Raw genomic sequence first — 11,696 nt, forward strand, 5'->3', positions numbered from 1 at the left:
AAATAGACGCCTGTTCCGATTCACAATTGATAGTGAGTCAGTACAATGGCGAATATGAAGCAACCCATCCGGCCATGATCAAGTATTTACAGGCGGTCCGACAAGCAGTCGGCTCCCTTGAGGATTTCCATCTAATCTAAGTGCCGAGATCAGAAAACAACCAGGCGGATGCACTGTCAAAATTAGCATCATCCGCCTCCTCTGATACTCCTCGAACTGTTTTTTGGGAAGTAATGGAGAAGAGAAGCATCGAGGAAGACCCTATTGGAATCCTAGACAGAAGCTCAACCTGGATGGATTCAATCAGGGCATATCTGACAAACGGTACACTGTCGGATGATCATCAACAGGCGGCAGCACTGAAAAAACGAGCCACCAGTTTTGAAATAATAAAGGGAGAACTTCACAAAAAAGGGTACCTTCAACCTTTCTTAAAGTGTGTTACTCCAGAAAAGGGATGAGAGATACTAGACGATCTTCACTCTGGTTACTGTGCTTCTCATATAGGCGGTAGGACGCTTGCTCAACAGGCAAGGCGGCAGGGCTACTTTTGGCCTACTTTAGAAGCAGATGCAATGGAGATGGTGAAAAAATGTGACAAGTGCCAAAGGTTTGGCAAGCTAATTCACCGTCCGGCTACTGACCTCACTACCATTCGTAGCCCACTACCGTTTGTTAAGTGGGGCATGGACATTCTGGATCCATATACGCCTGCTACAGGCGGAAGGAGGTACATACTTGTTGCCGTCGACTACTTCACTAAATGGGTAGAGGCGGAGGCTGTAAAGGGAATCAAGACGAAGGATGTAATTTCATTCATTTGGAAAAATGTCATCACTCGGTTCGGGGTTCCCATGTCTATGGTTTTTGATAATGGTCCCCAATTTGAGACGCCTGTTCTCAAAAGCTGGTTGGGTGACCAAGGAATTGCACACTACTTTGCATCTGTCGGTCGTCCACAAGCAAACGGCCAGGTAGAAGCCTTTAATAAAATCATCTCAGACGGTCTCAAGAAAAAGATTGAACGAGCAGGCGGCTTATGGGCGGATGAATTACCACATGTTCTCTGGGCCATTAGGACGACTGAAAAAGGGGCGACTGGAGAAACTCCATTCCTCCTAACTTATGGTGCGGAAGCTGTTCTTCCAATAGAACACTACGAGCCGACTCTTCGAGTAATGCTATATGACGAAGAGGCAAACTGGGAAGCCATGCGCCTGGCATTCGACTCACTTCCTGAAAGGAGGGGCAATGCTGTCTTGCGCCATGAAATTTACCGCCTGAGAATGACTAGATCATACAACAAAAAAGTACACAGGCGTCCACTCAAAGTGGGGGACTTTGTACTTAGAAAAATGGAAGCAGTTGGTAGGGCTAATGAGTCTGGCAAACTAACTCCCAACTGGGAAGGACCCTACCAAATCTGTGAAGAGGTCAGGGACGGTACCTACCGTCTGGAAACACCAGACGGACGACCGTTGCCTCGAACTTGGAATGAAGACAATCTTAAGAAATATTTCTTTTGAATGATGTAAATAGTCAAGGGCTACTTAATGAAAGTTTGCACTTAATATCAATTTTGTACTAAGAGGGGCATGCCTGCTGAAAAACAGTCGGCTACTCTCCATGTTTAATTTTAATTTAAGAGGGGCAAGCCGTCTGTACCTTTACAGTCGGCTACTCTCCATTGAGTATTTCACTCTATCTTCAGAGGGGCATGTCGTCTGTACCTTTACAGTCGGCTACTCTCCATTGAGTATTTTACTATCTTCAGAGGGGCATGCCGTCTGTACCTTTACAGTCGGCTACTCTCCATTGAGTATTTTACTCACAATAGGGGCATGTCGTCTAGACATATAGTCGGCTACTCTCCATAAGAAGATGGCCGACTGGTTCCAAACACATAGCCACCCCCCTAATACTTAGCTAAAAAGATTAGGGCCTGGCCGACCCTGTGCCTAACAGGCGGCTACCCTCCTTTTACTTAGCACCTACGTTCACCAAGAACTTACCAAGGCCACAGGCCGAATGATCAGACCAGGCGCCAAGCCAACTGATCAAATCTTCAAAACTAATACGACCTGTCCCAACGTCATAGCAGGCGTCCGACGGCATCCCTCCGGATGAAATTCGTCGCAGAGAGCAGCTCCCTTTTGGGTGGAACATTGCTCTATAAACTAATTACACGGCACCTATACGACTGCCCCCAAGGGCAACCACGTAGCCGTTTTTGAGACAAGGATAACTCTATCACTAACCAAACCAGTGGTAGCAGTTGACATCTGAGTCAGATGACCGCCTGTATTACTTGGGATAAATGCAGGGGGTACCTCTTGAGTTAATAGCCAACAAACATTGGCGAATCAAAAGGATCAGTCGGCCTCCGCCGCCTGGTACCTTTACTACTCAAGCAGGAGTAACGGCGATTGATTAACTCCAAAGTTAACTCATAGTCACTCCCTCAAACTTGGTATGGAACTTAAAAGGTTTGAGTGGACCGCCTGTTTTTCGCAAACAGGGGCTCTCAACCACTACTCCTGCTAGGTTAACAACTTATGAGTTAAAAGCCAACAAACATTGGCGAATAAAGGGGAACAACCGGTACCCACCGCTTGATACCTCTACTACTCAGTTCCTTGACAACTAAGTAACAATCATGTTCACTTGGTCAGACCACTTTCCTACTTAGTTAAATTTACAAATGACAGGACCGCCTGCCTAAAAAGGATCCAGTCTTTAAAATAGTTCGAATACCGATTGGATAAATGGCCGACTGATCGTCTATCCTGGAAACAGACAACCAGTCGTCCAGGGGCATAGGCGGCGTGACTAACTATCCGTACCTGTCTGCAACTATCGGCCATGTAAAACAGTCGGTCTAGTGAACAATTGGATATTAGAATATTCAATACTTAGACAAATTTGAATCAAAACAAAAATTCATTAAAAAGAAGCCGGTCATTAAAGACCGGCAAAATATTCAGAGCCACGGCCCCCTGGCCGGGTAAATACAAAACAAACGGCACGCAGGCCGTGGAAAGAATACATAAAGCTTAAGAAGGGGGCAGATCTTCAATATTAGCAGTTGCCGCCTGGTCAGCACTCTTCTTGCTGGACTCGGCTTCAGCTGCATCCTTTTTTGATGCATTACCCCCAAGCGGCACAAGCGCCACTACCGGCTCCTCCTCCTCCAACGCTTCCTCCAACGCCTCTTCCTCAGCAGCCGCCAGGATCTCTTGATTATATGTATCAGAACACTGGCGGTACGTTTTTTCCCATGAGGCAAAGTCGGCATTGGGGAAGAGGCGGCCCCAAGTCATGCGCTGGATTTGAGCGGAGTCTTCCATCATCTCCCGGACCAGCTCTTTCTTTTCTTGCTCGGCCTTTTCCGAGAGCTCCTGGGTAAGACTCTTCTCCTGGGTCACCAAGCGTTCCTTTACGTTGGCCAAAGATTTCTCCAAGGCTTCGTACGAGTACATCTTTAGGCGAAGAGGTTTCAGCTCGGCCTTGAGATTGGTGATGGTCGCCTCCAGCTCGCCATTCCTCTTCTGGGCCGCCTGTAACTGAGCCCGAATAGCGGCGGTAGCCTGCGCCTGATAATAAAGAATATCAATGGTCAGAACTTCATTTTGGGCAATTTGAAACATTGCCTTATCACAGTTGGAGGCGGCCATGGCTTTTGCAGCCTTTACCTCTTTGTTCTTCCAGTCAAGCGGCTTCAGGCCGTTCACTCGGAGCAGGGCCTAAGTAAAAAGGAACAGGCGTCAGTTTCCAAACAAAAAAGAAAACAGGCGTCCAGAAATTCAAATACTCAAAAATATGCTAAGTATACCTCAGCAAGGACCCCTGCAATCCCGTCTAGGTCAAGGGTGCCGACACCCCTGACCGCCTCCCTTTCAGCTGGAGGAACGGCCCTGATCATAGACTTGGCCACCTCTACCAAGTCAGGCTCCTGAGGGCCGGCTGCATCAAACGTAAACAAACGGATTAGACCTAGTAAAAAAGGGAGCAAGTCTAAAATTTACAAGGACAACTCCATACTTCTAGGCGGCCCAGCTGGAGTTTTTGAAGAAGTGGCCGGCTGTTTCTCAGCCGCCACATGTTTCCTGGCAGAACCAGGAGAGCTCGCAACAGTCGTTCTCCGGGCCTTGGGGTCCGGCTGTTGGGAAGAAGAAGCTCTTGGAGCACCCGTCTAAAAAAAAAAAAAAAAAAAAAAAAAAAAAAAAAAAAAAAAAAAAAAAGAAGAAGAAAAAAGTCAGTATATGCATAAACACAACTCCAAAAAGAGGGTGAAAGGTTAGGAGCTCACCAAGGGTGCCCCCTTCTTGGGGGAGTTGGTTGAAGCTTGTTGCATGATGGAGGCCCGCAACATGGTCGCCGCAGTCTTGGAGGCGGTAATTTTGCTCATAGCGTCCGCTGCAAAAGCAAACAGCAAAGTTAATAGAAGTTATAACAAAAATGCACGGAACATCAGAGTATTCGACAGGCCGACTACCTCTTGAGCATCGACTGCTGAGGCCACAGGTGGCCAAAAAGTACTCGTCGTAGAGCCATTTGAAGCTCGGGACGCAGTGCAGGGGTACTTGCTCTCGTACCCCTGAAGTAGAGTCGACCCTCGACTCTACTTTAAAGAGTCCTTTATCAAGGATCTCTTTCTTAGCCTTGGGGGGAACAGGCGGCATGCTACGGCCGCCTGCAAGAAGGGGCGGATTCCTGTTCCACCTATTGAAGCGCTTGTTCAGCTCAGTGTCTGAACTCTCAATGATGAGGAAGGTGCTCCGCCAGTCCTTCCACTTGTTTGCTTTACCTCTCGTCATGAGGTAGCCCCTGTGGCTTGTCAATTGATACCAGCCGGTACCGCCTGCCTTAGGGGTCCGGCTGAGGTAGTTCATGTGGGCGAAAGCCTCGAAGCTCGGCTCCACCCTATGCAGTTCGCACCCGGCCACATAGCCGAATACATTGACCCAGGAGTTCAGGGCTAACTGCCATAACCCCAACTCATACCCATCCAAGATCCGCTGAACAACCGGATGTAGTGGGAAGCGCAGCCCAGCCTTGATGGCTGCCTCGTAGCAGCCAAAGCAGGCGCTATCATAACTGGTACCAGCCGACCAGACGACTGTGTCTTCTGGATCCGGCACAAACACTAAAAAGTCGGGGCCCATTGTGTGGTTTGCGATAAAGCTCTCCACTTTCTCTTGCATGGCTGTGATCCGGCCCCGAGGTACCGTGCAGTAGCATGACTCCTTGAATTCTTCAAGTCTTCAAAAAGCCTCGCCTCTTGCAGGCGACTGTTTTTCTCTTCTGTGTCCAGAGAAGCATGGCCAGAAGAGCTTGACTCGGAATCGTCCTCTGACGAGTCCGAAGAGGACGACTCCTCCCCTCTCCCGGAGGGGCCCGCCTCCTCTCCTTGAAAAGGAGCAGAATTGTTAACTGTAAAATGGGAAGGGGTCACTATGACTCCTCCCTCTGAATTGCCGGCTTTCAGGCCGCCTTGTTTCACTTCCACATCTGGCGCCTGGTCAGATGTTTCACTAATCGGCACCCTGTGGGAGGAGCCGTCTGAATTTGAGATCCTAGCAGTCTTTTTTGTTCTGGCCATCCTGCTCTGCATAGACACAGATACAGTCGGACTTTGTATAAAGGGCAAAGATGGGTCCGGAAAAGGGCAGGCGGCACTCCTAGTCCTAGATTCAGCCGTCCCCGGTGACCGGCTGATCACTAACCTAGGTCGTGTCGTGTGCTTCCGTGGTGCCATTTCAAAAAAGAATAAAAAGAAAATTAAGAGTAAGAGAACCGACAGTTACCTGAACGAGTGACGGTTGATGAAGTTCTGAAAATCCTTTGCAGGCGGCTTGTCAGAACAGGCGGTAGGCAGAAAGGGTCCAAAATGTTAGAGCAAGTTCAGGGGTCCGAATGTTCTCAAAAAGTTCTCAAGTGTGAAAATGACTGAAGTCAACACTCCCTTATATAGGCGAAGTGAGAAGGCGAAGGGTCACTTTCAGAATTCAAAATTTGGGCGGGAAAATCTCTCGGCCTTTCGCCGACTGACACCTGTAGCAGGCCGTCGCCTATTACAGTGCGACACCTGTCACAGGTAACACGTGACCAGTCACGTGCCACCTGTGAGGGGCAAATGATTAGGGGATTTTGCTCCTACCAATCGGAATGCGCCACGTGGGCCTATCAGGTCCTGCCAAGTGTCTCCCAGTTGGAACTGTCAGGGCTTGCCACGTGGCACGCGCTTATTCGTCCACCTTGGACCTATTATGTCATGACACGTGGCATACTCCATGCCTAATGGAGAAACCGGTCACCCAGGCCCAACTTCCGAGGGAAGCCCAATCAGCCCTAGGTTAACCTAAACCTAGGATTGGCACGTTTCCCAAGGTTATAAATACCTCCCTTAATCCTCATTAAGGGGGGATTACACATTAATTACAGAGATAATAGGCTGATCACGCTAACGAAGCAAATTACGCTAAAAACTCACATTAAACACTCTCACCTAGAGAGACTCAATCACTTTAATTTCCGCATTAATTACTCCTTAATCAAGTACTAACTTGACCGTTGGAGGCGGAGCTCCCACCACCAGGAGTCTCCGTTGTTTTGCAGGTACAGGCGTCCGGTTCCAGTCTCGGAATTGTAACTCTCCCGCAGGACATCAGAAAACCCCGAAACACCATTCACAAATAGTGAATAGATGAATGTAATGTATATTTTCTCACAGGTTTTATGTAATGGCGACTAGTGGGACCCGATTAGGATAGAAAATACGGACTGCAATCCGTGATGTATTTTTGTAAATCTAAATACGGTCTACGTACGTACCGTTGAGTATTTTTGTACCTTAATATTTAGATTAACCCTAATCGTAGATACTAGTAGTTGCATAATCTTGATTAAGTCTTGAAGACGGAGTTTCTTGGAAGACAAAGCCATGAACATGCAAGAGAAGACTTTTTGAAGACTTGAAGAATTCAAGGAGTCATGCTAGTTGCCAACATGCATCTTATACTTATGCTTTATATATTTATGCTTGTGCATATATATGAATGATATGTTAGATGCATGTTTAGGTTTTCAAAATGTTGTGATGATTAGTTAAGTGTACTTAAATCAACCAACATAGAAACCCTAGGTCCCTAATAATATTGAGTAAAACTTGCCTTTCCAAAACAACACTTACCAACCAAAAGAAGGTGATGGTGGGCTACGCCAAAGCGAGATAACATCACTACTCCAAGGAACGTAAGGCACACCGAGTGTGCATGTTGGTTTTGGTTGTACTCAACGATATGAGTGATGGAGTCCTAACATGTCGTGGTAAAGTGAATAAATTGTTGAGAGAGCATTAGATGCGACGATTTATTCAACCAAGAGTGGCTTAGAGCCATTAGCAAAGTGTTTCTTACCTTAGGAGATTGAGTGTTAAGACAAGCCAAAGCATGCTTAACCACTCTTTGTTTCTTTGGATCTTGGAATCAACTTATTCTCGCCAAATGGAGACAAATTTAATGCGTGGATAAGACGTTTAATAAGATTGAAAAATTTGCATGAATACCTTTTAATTTTTCAAACTTATTATGTTTTTTGATAAATGGTTATACTTTGCACTTATATTTGTAGAATTCCACATAAAACTGTATTGTTTTCCATCACTAGTACAAAATTAGGTTTAAGTAACACCCTTTGGTAACACTTTAACAAATTCATGATGATTTGATTTTTACGTAACACTTTTGTAACATTGTGATATTAGGTAACATTTTTTGTAACACTTTAAAATTATGTAGCACTTTCTTGTAACACTTTGATATTATGTATCACTTGGTTGTAACACTTTGATTTTTTTTTTTAATTTCTTTTTTCTTATCAAAACCGTTTACCTGCTTCAAAATAAAATAACCCCTCATTCAATCGACCCTCCATATAGGTATATACTAACGATAACCTCCCTCCTTCCCTTCCTCGTATTTATCCCTTCCTCGGCTTCCACTGCACCTCCTCTCCTTTGCTTCCACCGCTACCATCTTCTCGCTCCCGGTGCTCCATCTTAGCCCTCGTCCAGCACAGCCTACCTGCATAGATCAGAGTTATTGCTCCAACTCAAAGATGTACACAACAGCTCGACAGCCCGTGCTCCAATTGAAGAGACAACAATGGCCACCTATTAGCTTCCGTCCTCGGCCGCTTCCACCTTAAAGTCAAGGTTATGGTTAATTGTTTCCTCTCCCTTCCATTATCAACAAGAATTTGAGTTAGCTAAATTTAGGGTTCGTATTTTGTTTCTCTGATCTTGTTATGATTTATTAATTTGATGTTGAATTTGTCTATTAACATATTTAATTTCACAATTTTCATACTCAATTTTGCATGCATCTGTACTGGTTGAAGTATTTAGATGAGTTTGGGATTTTTCGTTTTTTCTTAATTTCGATTACTGCTGATTAGATGAGTTTGGGATTTTTTTTTTTGTTTTTTCTTTAATCATTTCGATTACTGCTTCTTAGATGAGTTTGGTTGAAGTATTTAGATGTGTTTTCGATTTTTTGTCACATTGTTGTCTTTTAGTTTTGGTAAAAAAGAAATAGGTGATCGTCCATTTTGATTTCACCATTTTGATTACTCCATTATGACATAAAGTACAATTGGCATGTTGTTTAATTGTATAGGGATCACTAGAGAAGTGTAGAATGCTGTTAATTTAATGAAAAGGGAGAGGGAGTTATCGATGGATTGTAATTAAGTAATAATTCTATTATTGATTCCTAACGGGAATTTTCTAGTGTCCAACATTGGGCCGACACTTTGCAGTTCTAAAGAGTTTGTCTGTTGTATCTATAACTCTGCATTTCCCTCTATTGGTACAATGCTCAAACAAAGCACATTACTTAATCTTATGAAACTGCTCCTTTTCTTAAAATAGACTAACCTTTAGAGGGGAGGGACACTATTGCCATTATTGTGTATTTTAGTTATGAGGCAACTTAGGAAATAAGTTGAGGAGTTAAACGTTTACGCTAAGGGAGGAAATTAAGTTAAACTTCGAGATCAGTGAAAAAAAATAAGTAGAATATTATTTGAGCGGGTTTGACTTTATTTTTGCCTAGAATTGGGAGTGTCCCGTTTCTTGATAAATTCGCATTGTAAACCCCATTTAATGATTTAATTTCATTGAATTTTAATTGCTACCTTTATCAACTTTCCTTCAAATTCTCTTCAACTATCTCAATTTTACTTTTTCTGAATTTTCCATTCTAATACAGATTGATCCCCCCTGTCCCGTTTCCATTATAATACAGATTGATCCCCTTGTCCCGTTTATTTATATCTCTATTGAATGTAGCCTTGAACACATTTTTATAAGTGACATTGGATGTGTGTGATCTGATGTGGGTAGTTTAGTAGACTTGTGTCTCGAGTTAATTTAGGGTCGGATATGGATAAGTACCTTTGATGCAGTTATATACTTGCCTTCACCTTACTTTTCTCCCTACTCTTAAAAAGTAATGTTATACTTTACTGATGATAATTTAGGCAGATTTGAGTTAGGATGATGCATTTATAGGGCATCTACAAGCAATCAAACAAGAGATAGGTTAACTATGCCAGTTTTGTCAATAATTAGCCTCCAAATTCTTGTAATTGGTTCTTGGATAATTTAATTTTACTGATCATGATAACCACATATAATAAAAACTTTATTGGAGTATCAGGCATATAAGTTGAAGCATGGGGATGGCGAATTAAAGTTGCAGTAAGCTACCTCATTGTATTTTTTTCCCTTTTCCTTTGTATTATTTGTAGAATACCTTAAATTATACTTCGTATTGAATGTGGTTTGTTTCATTGCATGTTTTGCTATGTCTTTCAGTGGTGGACTACATATTTTTAAGCCCATTTGGATGTTGGATTGTGTGGCAGGTGGGAAAATGTTGAGTTGTGAGTCATTATTTGCTCATCCTAACTAATTATCACATTACAAAGTGCTTTTTTTTGTTGACATTTTTCTAATTCAAAAACTGAAATAATTTGCTTATTTATTTGTTACTCCCTTCGGATCTTAAATAGTATCAATAAAGCAGCTACAACAATGAGTAAATTAGGTACTTTAAGGCTTAATTCACAATCTAAGGTTTATCGAAATTTAATTTTCAGTTTAATTCATGTGAGTATTTCACTCTTTTTTTTAACTGAGTTTGAGAAAGTTTCGATCTGAGTACGATATTCACCATTCAAATTAATGTACACATGAATTACCCATAGAAAAATCTAAGTTAATTGCATGTTCTGTTTAGATTGTTTAATTGTGATTGTGGGCTGCGGGATCAGTAGTGATTCAATACCGGCTTTAGTTGTTGGTTTGAATGTTGGTTTGGAGATATTGTTTTGGATTTTTCAGTTAATCTAGTATTTTTGTTGGTTGTTTTTAATTCACAGCTGTTTTTTACTTGTTAATACTTTAATTGTTACCCATATTGTGTGAAGATGTTGTTATCTAGTAGCTTATGTCTTGTTTGTCCTAAAAAATTCAATCTGTAGTCATATTTTTGAAGCTATTTTGTAAAATCTTTACTATTTATGCTTTTGGTAAGTGTTTTGTAAGATTATTAATTGTCTAAAACAAAGATTATAAGACAAAAGCATGAATATATGAAAGAGGTAACTGACTTTTGCATAGGGTTTGCATCATGGGCGTGGGATTGAGCGAAATTTATCAGAATCTGTATGAATTATTTTTTACCAGTAATCTTTTACCTTTTGATTTATTATTTTTTGCAGTGATATAGGTATTAACTTTAAGATATGGGTAATCATTGTAAGAGTGATTGTACTAAAGGGTCAATCACATGCTTTGTTATAGAAGTAAGGAATCAGAGGAAAGATCGTGACCGTCATACTAATAGAACAACAATGGCATTAGACTATTCGATGAATGAAGATGCGACTACAATGATGAGGACGGAGGACAAGATGGAGGAGTTAGTGAAGAGCGCTCAACAAGAAGTCATGATAAAGGAAAGAGTGGGAGTTTGGTGTTTTGTGCGGGAGGAACTGAGTTATTTTCTTCGGAACTAATTGATGAGAGGTTCAGCTGAATAGTTAGGAAGAGGGACTATTAGTACTATGTATAGAACAATACTTAATAGTCTTTTTGTTTGGATTAATATATACTTTAGCCAAACATAAAAGATGGTGTTTATTATTGTCTATAAAAATATATCAATTTAATTATTGTCTATTGTGTATGCTAATTTCACATTTGTGTTTGTTGTACATGTTAATATTATTTTAACATACTTAAAAAAAAAAAAAAATAAGTTGCATGTTTTAAATAATCATAGAATAATAAATGTTACTTTTTAATTAACAAGGTGTTACATTTGTTTGCAAAAAGTGATACACAATGTCGAATATAGTGATACCATATGTCTAAGATAATTGAAAATTGTTACCTGATAATCAACAAGGTGTTACATTAGTTTTGCAAAAATGATACAAAATGTCTAATAAAGTGTTACCATATGATTGAAAAATGTTACTAAAGATATATAAGTGTTACATAAGAAATAAAAAGTAACACTTTAAAAATGATACTAATAATATAAAAAAGTATTACATAAGAGGGTTTACAGTATCACTTTTAAAAGTGTTACTATACGTTACCCAAAGTGTTACGTAAGACCATA

At 41.7% G+C, this 11,696-nt stretch overlaps 1 long non-coding RNA gene across 1 annotated transcript; it reads left to right on the top strand.

The window, feature by feature from the left end:
* The first annotated feature begins 7,787 nt into the window (after positions 1-7,787).
* Positions 7,788-11,248, top strand: LOC110725030. The gene is made up of 2 exons (XR_002512121.1): positions 7,788-8,279; positions 10,789-11,248. It is a non-coding gene; the product is annotated as an uncharacterized LOC110725030 (long non-coding RNA).
* The last annotated feature ends 448 nt before the right edge of the window (positions 11,249-11,696 follow it).

Source organism: Chenopodium quinoa, unplaced genomic scaffold (genome assembly GCF_001683475.1).
Source record: "Chenopodium quinoa cultivar QQ74 unplaced genomic scaffold, ASM168347v1, whole genome shotgun sequence".
In the NCBI taxonomy this organism is placed as follows: domain Eukaryota; kingdom Viridiplantae; phylum Streptophyta; class Magnoliopsida; order Caryophyllales; family Amaranthaceae; genus Chenopodium; species Chenopodium quinoa.